The sequence below is a fragment of the Carlito syrichta genome, unplaced genomic scaffold (genome assembly GCF_000164805.1).
Source record: "Carlito syrichta isolate Samal-C Ts95f unplaced genomic scaffold, Tarsius_syrichta-2.0.1 Scaffold303139, whole genome shotgun sequence".
NCBI lineage: Eukaryota > Metazoa > Chordata > Mammalia > Primates > Tarsiidae > Carlito > Carlito syrichta.
The window spans coordinates 360,341-370,441 of NW_007247235.1; the positions used below are offsets into that span (position 1 = coordinate 360,341).

The 10,101-nt window shown below is 40.7% G+C and overlaps 1 pseudogene; it reads left to right on the plus strand.

Moving 5' to 3' along the window:
• The first annotated feature begins 3,299 nt into the window (after positions 1-3,299).
• Positions 3,300-3,671, plus strand: LOC103260182 (annotated as a pseudogene).
• Positions 3,672-10,101: the final 6,430 nt, after the last annotated feature.

The following is a 10,101-nucleotide window of genomic DNA, read 5'->3' on the forward strand; positions in this document are numbered from 1 at the left end:
CTTTTCAAGAACAAGGTGCTTATTTATTGAATGCTTTGTACCAAGCACTCTTTTAGGCACTGGGAATACATCAGTTATCAAAATAAACAAGCATGCGTGCCCTCGTGGAGCTTACATTCTAATGGAGGTATAATAAATAAGATAAATGACTCAAATATTGTAAGTTATACAATGATGAGAATTATTCAGTAGTGGAGGGAGAAACTAGCATTTCAATGGAGTTCCTAGCAAAGGCTAGCAACATTGAAAAAGTAACATTTGAGTAAAATCTTTAAGGAAGTCAGGAAATGAGCCATGTGACTGTCTTAAGGAAGAGTTGTTCCAGAAAGAGGAAACGGCCAATGCAAAAACCTTCAGACAGGAGTACAAATAGTGAGTTGGAGGAAAAGAAAGGAAGTAGAGTAGGGTGGGTAAGGGGAAGAGACATCAAAAGTGGGGAGATTACGTAGGACCCTGTAAGACATAATAAGGACTTTAGTTTTTTTTGAGTGAGCTGGGAGTCATTGGAGAGATGTGAGCAGAAAGAGTGACATGTTCTGATTTATTTTTCAGTGGGATTTCTTTGGCTGCTGGGCTAAGAATAGACTGAGGATGAGGCAAACAAAGAAGCAGGGAACCTGTCTTGGAAGTTTTTGCAATACAGAGGTAATTGGTGATGGTGTTTAGGACCAGGCTGATACAGTAGATGAGAGAAATGCCTGGATTCTGGATATCTTTTGAAAATAGAGCTGGCAAAATTGTACTGAGATGAGAAAACCTAAAGACATTGTCAATTCAATGGATAATATTAGGAACATGATCTCGGGCATGTTAAGTTTGAGGTGTCTGTTTGCAATACTTGGTGTCCTCACATAAGCAGTTGAATGAACTAACGTGAAGTTCAGAGAAGCAGTCTAGGCTACAAGTATAAGTTTGAGCATCCTTATCATATAAATGGTATATAAACCACAGAATTAGATAAGATCATCAAAGGAGTTTGTTGTTGTTGTTGTTATTTGTGTTTTTTTTGAGTTGGAGTCTCACTCTGGTGCCCAGGATGGAGTGCAGTGGCACACTCGCGGCCACCGTGGCCTCGACCTGCTGGGCTCTGGCAATCCTTCCTCCTCAGCCTTCCAAGTAGCTGGAACTACAGGCATGCATGACAACACCTGGCTTTTTTTTTTGAGTTGGAATCTCACTCTGTCGCCCAGACTGGAGTGCAGTGGCACGCTCCTGGCCACCCCAGCCTCGACCTGCTGGACTCCAGCAATCCTTCCACCTCAGCCTTCCAAGTTGCTGGAACAACAGATGCATGACTCTAATTTTTGATTTATTGTAGAGACGAGGTCTCAACAAGTTGCCCGGGTGGCTCATGAACCCACGGGCTATTGCAATCCACTCGCCTCAGCCTCCCAAAGTGGTGGGATGGGATTACAGGCTGACCCACCGACCCCGGTCAGAGAGTTTTTTTTTTTAAGTGGATGCGTACACACATACAAAAATAGACAGTTCCAAAAACTGGACTCTTGGGTACTCTAATGTTTCAAATTTAAGGTGTTGAGAAGAAAAAATAAAGAAGACTAACAAGGAGACAGAGAGATAAGAGAATATCTGGGAGAGTGTGGTATTCTGGACAGAGTGGAAAAAAAAGGGAAAGCCACCAAAGGAGGAAGAAGTAAGCAATGGTAAGATGGAGTAAGATCAACTAGTGTCATGGATAGGATCTTTGCATCTTCCCCAAATTCATATGTTGAAATCTTAATCCCCAAGATGATAATATTTGGAGGTGGGGACTTTGGGAGGTGATTAGGTCATGAGGGTGGAGTCCTCATAAATGGGATTAGTGCCCTCATAAAAAAACCCTACAGAGCTCTCACCTCTTCAACTACAAGAGGGTCCATCAAGAAGACAGCCATCTATGAATCAAGAAGCAGGTCTTCACTGAATTTGTTTCATCTTCAGTCTTTGGCCCAGTAGCCAAAGAAATCCCACTGGAAAATAAATCAGAACATGCCACTCTTTCTGCTCACATCTCTCCAATGACTCCCAGCTCACTCAAAAAAAGCTAAAGTCCTTATTATGTCTTACAGGGTCCTATGTAATCTCCCCACTTTTGATGTCTCTTCCCCTTACCCACCCTACTCTACTTCCTTTCTTTTCCTCCAACTCACTATTTGTACTCCTGTCTGAAAGTCCTTGCATTGACCATTTCCTCTATCTGAACAACTCTTCCTTAAGACAGTCACATGGCTCATTTCCTGACCTCCTTGAAGTCTTTACTCAAATGTTATTTTCTTTTTCTTTTTTAAGTTGGAGTCTCACTCTGTTGCCCAGACTGGAGTGCAGTGGCACGCTCTGGGCCACCGCAGCCTCGACCTGCTGGGCTACGGCGATCCTTCTGCCTCAGCCTTCTAAGTAGCTGGAACTACAGGCACGCGCTACCACGCCCGGCTAATTTTTTGATTTATTGTAGAGACGCGGTCTCGCCAAGTTGCCTAGGCGGGTCTCGAACCCGCGGGTTCAGGCAATCCACTCACCTCAGCCTCCCAAAGCGTGGGGATACAGGTTGAGCCACCGAGCCTGGATAAAATGTTATTTTCTTGATGAGGCCATTTCTTGGAACTCCATCGAAATGTTAGTTTCTCCCTCACTACTAAATAATTCTCATCATTGTTTAACTTACTATATTTGAATCATTTATCTTATTTATTGTACCTCCATTAGAATGTAAGCTCCACAAGGGCACGCATGCTTGTTTATTTTGATAACTGATGTATTCCCGGTGCCTAAAAGAGTGCTTGGTAAAAGCATTCAATAAGTAAACACTTTGTTCTTGAAAAGAATCAATATTATAAACATGTCAAATTTCTTCAATTCACTTATGCATTCCATGTACTCAATAAAAATATCAAAAAGATATTGGAATTAGTGCCATTATAAAAAAGACCCTACAGAGCTCTTACCTCTTCTACTACAAGAGGGTCCATCAAGAAGACAGTCATCTATGAATCAAGAAGTGAGCCTTCACCACTGAATCTGCTGGAACCTTGATCTTAAACTCCCCAGCCTCCAGAACTGTGAGAAATAATTGTTTAAGCCACCCAGTCTATGGCATTTCTGTGACAGCAGCCCAAGGGGACTAAGACAACTAGGATGAAGACTAAGATTGACCATTTAATTTAGTAATGTGGATGTCACTGTTGACCCTGCTAAAAGCAGGTTTGGTAGATTGGTGGAAGCAAAATCTGACTAGAGTAGGTTTGAGAGTAAATGAAAGCAAAAGGCTCTTTCTACCATCTTTCCATGCTGCTAGGGTGCGCATGAATGTCCTGGATGATGCTCTCAAGAGCATCAACGATGACGAAAAGAGAGGCAAATGCCAGGTTCTTATCAGGCTGTGCTCCAAAGTCATCGTCTGGTTTCTAACTGTGGTGATGAAGCATGGTTACATTGGCGAATTTGAAATCATTGATGATCACAGAGCTGGAAATATTGTTGGCAGGTTAAACAAGTGTGGTGTGATGAGCCTCAGATTTGATGTGCAACTTAAAGATCTAGAAAAGTGGCAAAATAATCTGCTTCCATCCCTCCAGTTTGGTTTCATTGTACTGACAACCTCAGCTGGTATCATGAACCACGAAGAAACAAGAAGGAAATTCACAGGAGGGAAAATCCTAGGATTCTTTTTCTAGGGATGTAATGCATATGTACAAATAAAAAGCCTCAGTGGAAAAAAAAAAGGAAAGCAAAAGAATTCACCTTTTACTGAAATGGGTAGGAGATTTTTGTTTGTTTATTTTTTGAGTCAGGGTCTCTGTCATCCAGGTTGGAGTGTAGTGGTACAATAATGGCTAACCGCAGCCTCAACCTCCTAGGTTCAGGTGATCCTTCCACCCCCAAGTAGTTGGAACTACGGTCATGCGCCACCAGGCCCAGCTAATTTAATTTTTTTCTTTTGTAGAGACAAGATCTCACTATGTTGCCCAGGCTGGTTGAACTCCTAGGCTCAAGCAATCCTCCCTCCTCAGACTCCCAAAGTGCTGGGATTACAGATGTGAGCCACTGTGCCTAGCCTTGAGATGAGAAGGAGATTTATATGGAAATAGTTGATGTGGCACATCCACTGAAATATTATTTGATAATAAAAAGAAATAAGCTGTCAAGTCATGAAAAGATGTGAAGGAAACTCTGCTGCATTTTACTAAGTAAAAGAAATTAATCTGAAAAGGTGCATACTTTATAATTCCACTTGTATGACATTCTGGCACAGGAAAAATAACTATAAATATCTAAATGTGTTTCTATTACAAAAGAATTTTAAAATTAAAAAAAAAAAAGCCGGGCTCAGCCTGTAACCCCACGCTTTGAGAGGCTGAGGTGAGTGGATTGCCTGAGCCCACGGGTTCGAGACCCACCTGGGCAACTTGGCGAGACCTCATCTCTACAATAAATCAAAAAATTAGTCGAGAGTGGTAGCGCGTGTCTGTAGTTCCAGCTACTTGGAAGGCTGAGGCAGAAGGATCGCCGGAGCCCAGCAGGTCGAGGCTGCAGTAGCCAGGAGCGTGCCACTGCACTCCAGTCTGGGCGACAGAGTGAGACTCCAACTCAAAAAAAAAATTTTTTTTAATTAAAAAAAAAAATAAGGAAACAGGCCGGGCTCAGTGGCTCAGTCTATAATCCCAGCACTATGGGAGGCCAAGGCCAGTGGATTACCTGAGCTCACGGGTTTGAGACCAGCCCAGGCTACTTGGCAATACCTTGTCTCTACAATGAATCAAAAATTAGCTGGGTGTGGTAGTGCATGCCTGTAGTTCTGGCTACTTGGAAGGCTGAGGCAGAAGGATTGCCAGAGTCCAGCAAGTCTACACTGAGGTGGCCATGAGTGTGCCACTGCACTCCAGCCTGGGTGACGGAGTAAGACTCCAACTCAAAAATGATGTAATTGAGGGAGAAATTTATGATACAGAGAAGAGAGGAAGAGTTGCTAAAACAATATCCCTGAGTAGGAGAGATTATGGGGTTAGCACATAAGTGAGTAGGGTCACTTAGCTAAGACACAGATAGTTCATCCATAGTAGGGTAGTTCATCCAAAGGGTAGCATGTACGGACACATATACAAGGAGATGGTAAGGTATGGTGGGGAGTCCATGGGAGTTCTGTATTTTCCATGAACTAGAAAGCAAAATTATCAGCTAAGAGTGAGGATGGGGAAAAGGTATTGGCAGTTTGAGCAGGGAGGAGAATGTCTGACAGTCATGTAGGAAAGTAGGAAGTTAATATAATAATAGTATAATATAGTAAAATTGCTAGGTAGCATTGGAGGACTGCTTGAGGTTAGTGATCATGAATTAAAAGTGAGACCAGTGTTTTGCATTTTTGTTCAGGTACATTCAGCTGTGAGGGTGCCGGTGCAGAATAAGTGGAGAGCTGGATTTTCCCAAGGTTGTGGATTAGCCAAACAAGCTCAAAGTGAGAGACAGGTAAGGAAGTTGAGGATGTATGCAAGAAACTGATTTTGATGATTCACTGTGGGAATTTAAGTTGAATAAGGAGGAAAGTGGGACCATGAGCTGACAGGCTGAAGGAGCAACAGTGAAAAGGAGTTGACATCAGTGGATTGACTTGGTGTGATCTAAGATTTGTTGGAATTGGAATACCAGAAAAAGTGTGCTGGAAAAAATAGGAGATGGTGATTGGAAATGAGAATACTTGGAATTGAGATTATGGAGAAGTTCAATTATTGGTTGTGAGAGTTTACAAGGGTATGACTTCAAGAATTAATGGCTAAGGTAGAGTAGGTATCAAGATCATGGGAGGAGAGGCGGTCAAGAAACTGAGAAGCAAGGGTGCTGAATGGACTATCTAAGTGTTCCCTAAAGCCATCAAGAATTAGAGCAGGGGAAGAGCGTTACTGAGAGTGACAGTGAGTCAGGAGTTAAAATCTGCAAGAAATAAGTTGTAATGATCTCAGGAGTGTACTGAGATGGTAGATAGTAGAGTCTTGTGACAATAGACTCAAAGATGAGTTCTTTTAGGGAGGAGCAAGGGAGAATAGTTCAAATTTATTGATAGAGAGCAATCCCACTTTTAAGCCCAGTAGTACAGGGTTGTGGAAGATAAAACAGCTACCTTGTTTTTATACTCTTTACTAAGTGTAAGGTCTTCATTATTTGAAATAAACACTTCTGTATTTATTCCAATATTTATTGTTGTTATATAACAATTGTAAACAGATTATTTTCTTTTGGACTCTAACTTCACCTTATCCCCCTTGAACTTGAACCCCACATGGAGCTTGCCACTCCAGCGGGTTTCTAAGAGGTATGTCATTTCGGCACTCCTGCTCATCTCTGCTGCCACTGCCTTAGTTTAGGGTTCTCACCATCTTTCACTCTGACTATTGCAAAGCCCCTGCTCTGCGTTCTGTCTCTCACCGAGAATCCATCCTTTATACCAAAGCTGCTGGAAGTTGTTATATATTTGTTCAATCCCCATGTAGTAAGCCTGTACTGAGTGACAGACCCTGAGCTACATGCTTGTCTCTAATGTTTAGATCTGATAATGTCACTCACCTATGTTAAAATTATAATGGCTTCCCACTTCCTACAGGATAGACTCAAAACAGGTGGCACAAATACCACCACAATTGGGGTGCTGTCTACTTCCCAAAGATCTTCTCTATTATCCCCCACTCCTACCCATTCCTCTGACCGTCTATATCCCACCATCAAACTACATTTTTTTCTTGACTGGGTACTTCTATGCCTCGACTCTTGTTACTCCCTCTTCCTGACATGTCCTCTCCCCTTTCCACTGTCTGAATCCCTTTCATCCTAGCAATACAGTTTCAGCTACCTAATTAGTAAAGCCTTCCTGACTCTTCTAGGCTGTACAGTTCTCTCAGACCACTTGGCTTATTCTCCTCCTATATGATATGATACACGATGTTTTAATTATTTGTTTATATATATATATATATATATATATATTTTATTCATAAGCTCTAAGTTCCCATTAAGGAACAGGGACTCTATCTTATTCATCTTTGTATTTCTGATGCCTAACATAATGGGTAGCATATAGTAGGTGCTCAGTTAGTGTTAATGAAGACATATATTATAATATATTACATTTATTGTGAACTTACTATTGCCAGAGCTGTTCTAAGTATTTTGCATGCATTCATTCACGTAAAAAACAAAATTACAAAAGAAATAGTTTATAGAAATTGACCTTCCATACGATTCAGCAAAAAGAAAAAAGAAAAAAAAAGACAGCTACACATGCATATTTATAGGCTCACTATTCACAATAGCAAAAACATGGAACCAACACTACTGCCCATCAAGAGTAGACTAGATAAAGAAAATGTGGTACATACACAAGATGGAACATTACACAACCATAAAGAAGAACAAAATCATGGACTTTGCAGCAAATTGGATGAAGCTGGAGCAATCATATTTAGTGATGTATCACAGAAACAAAGAACCAAATACCACATGTTCTCACTCAAAAGTGTGACCTGAACATGAATCACATTAACACAGGGAGGGATGGGCCTTCGCAGGACACTACCAGGGGAGGGGGTCACATAACAACACAAAGGGTACCTGGTCCTAAACCAGGGGAGTGGGGGGCCCAAACTTCACCTGCACTTAGATTACTTATCTACCTAACCCTGACTTGGACTCCATATTTTTATAATAAAATAAAGTTTAAAAAGTTTAAAGATCTTTACTGACTTTTATTTGCAGTTCTAGAATTAAGCATTCTATAAAATATAAAATAGCATGAGTGTTCTGATGAACTGAGCAGAGGAGGTTGGTTTTATAAACAGAAAAGGGGTGAGGAATACAAAGATAAAAGGTAGATCGATCACTTCTTTTTTAATTTTCATTTTAAAGATGTAGGGGTACAATTCAGGGTTAGGTATACAGATTGATTATTTCAATGTTACTTTTCTTGTAAAGGTTAAAGAAGAGGGGGTACTTCCTTATCATGCCCACTAAAATTGGCCTATTTAGGAATTTGGCTATTATTTTTCTCTCTTTTGATTCCCTGGAAGGTTCGATGATTTTAGTTTTGGCTTGATAGTGTGGAGCTTCAGCATAAGTAACTTTTGGTTTGGTCTGTTGGAGCCTAGTACAAGAACTCAGTTCAAACCAATTGCCTCCTGTAAATTTATTTAATACAATTAATTCTCCTAATAACTCTAAAATTAGGTACAATTATTATCCATATTTTATATCTACGGAGACTTAGGCACAGAGTGGTTAAATTACTTACCCAAAGTTACTTGGCTAGTAAACAGAAGATACAGAATATAAGCTCAGGCTGACTCCACATCTGCATGCTTAATCAATAAGCTATACCACATCTCCATGAAAGATTCACATTTGCATAGCGGTTATAGTTGCCTAGGAGAAGGAAGACTTCCCTTGCCCCTGCTTAAACACACAGACATTCTACTCATGTATAATTCTAGTAACAAAATGACTTCTACAATCACATTGCTGAGTTTAATCCATTAAGACCTCTGGATCTTGTTCTTCCATTCTGTTTTTATTGCCTAAATCCCTTCGTCCATTGTACCTACCATATTAAACCTGCTTCTCTTTGTATTTGCTCATTTCTATAATTCCTGGCACTTTTCTAGACCAAGGGAATCAGAAATGAATGCTGTTCTTTATTTTTCTCTCTGTCTCATTCTTTCTCCTCCCTTTCTCTCTCTGTCTCTGTCTCTGTCTCTCTCTCTCTCTCTCTTTCTCTTTCTCTTTCTCTCTGTAGGTGAGAAGTAAATTCACCAAGAAGAAGGCCAATTAAGATCTTAAATACCCTATATACTATAGAGGATGTCCCACTTTTCAATTAAAGAGGATTATTCTCTTGCCTCTAATGATTTCCATTCAGAGGGGATTTCTTTTGCGTTAAGCACATATATGAAAGGTTTTCCACTGCTCTCCGGTGTCTTTACTGTCTGTATTTTTGTGGTGCCTGTGTGCGCGCTCACAGATTGGTTTGCCTTCACTTTGAGTGAATGAGCCTGTCTCCAGTATCTGCAGGGATCACTCTGCCTTCGAGTTTCTCCTTCCACTGCTCCACATTGGTCTTTGGTTTCTTACACCATAAGCCTTTTCACTGGCTTATCCTGAAGCCTGATTCCTTGGAGTTAAGATGACTCCAAGATCTCTCTGGGCTCTTACAGAGAAGCACAGTGTGACCAGGATAAGTCCAGCCTCACTGTGATCTCTTTCCCATCTACACAACAAGTAGAGATGCAAGTGGGTTTTAGGGGTACACAAAGAAGTCGCTATTCTGATAAGTTATGGGAAACTGCTCCTTCTTTCCTTCCTTCCTTTTGTCTGTCCCTTTCCTTTTCTTAATGGCTTCTCTTTCATGTCTTTCTCCCCTTCCATCTTCCCTAACCCCATCCTGCTGCCTGTTTATTTTTTAAGCCTTACCTCCTAGGTCCTGATTGCATAGCTCATAAATATTCAGCATCTCCTAGGAGCAATCTCTCAATGGTGTTTCACCACCCAGTGTTGTTCTCTAGACTTTTCTCTGAGCCTCTTGCCCCATCCTGAGTCCTCTCCTTATCAGCATGGGAGCTTTATTTTCCTCTTCATGGTCTTAGTCATAAAAAGACTTCTCACTGTGACTTTGGAGCCCCTTGCGAATTCCATGCTTCATAATGTCAGAGACCTGTATCTCTGAATGTGAGAATTTCCAAATGTTCCATGATGAGGTTTACCTATTCCAGGGCAATAACCTTGGCATTAGAAGAGGAGATGGAAACATGGGAATGGATCTGAAGTTATGATCCAGGTAGAAAAATGATAGTCACTGTACCTGTGACATAGAAGATGTTCAGTAAATATTTGAGTTATGTTGAACAATTTTCTATATGCATATGGAAAAAACAGAATGAAAAATAAACAGAAATATAAGCAATGGTTGAATTAGGTGATAGGGAATATATACAATTTTAAAAATATCTCCCCCGTTTTCAAATATTTTATCTTCATTAATAATGGAAAAATATAAAATTATCATTTATAAAGGTTAAGTAGAAGGGGGAGGGCTCTCCTGAGCATGCTGAGCTCCTGCCTTTGTGGGCA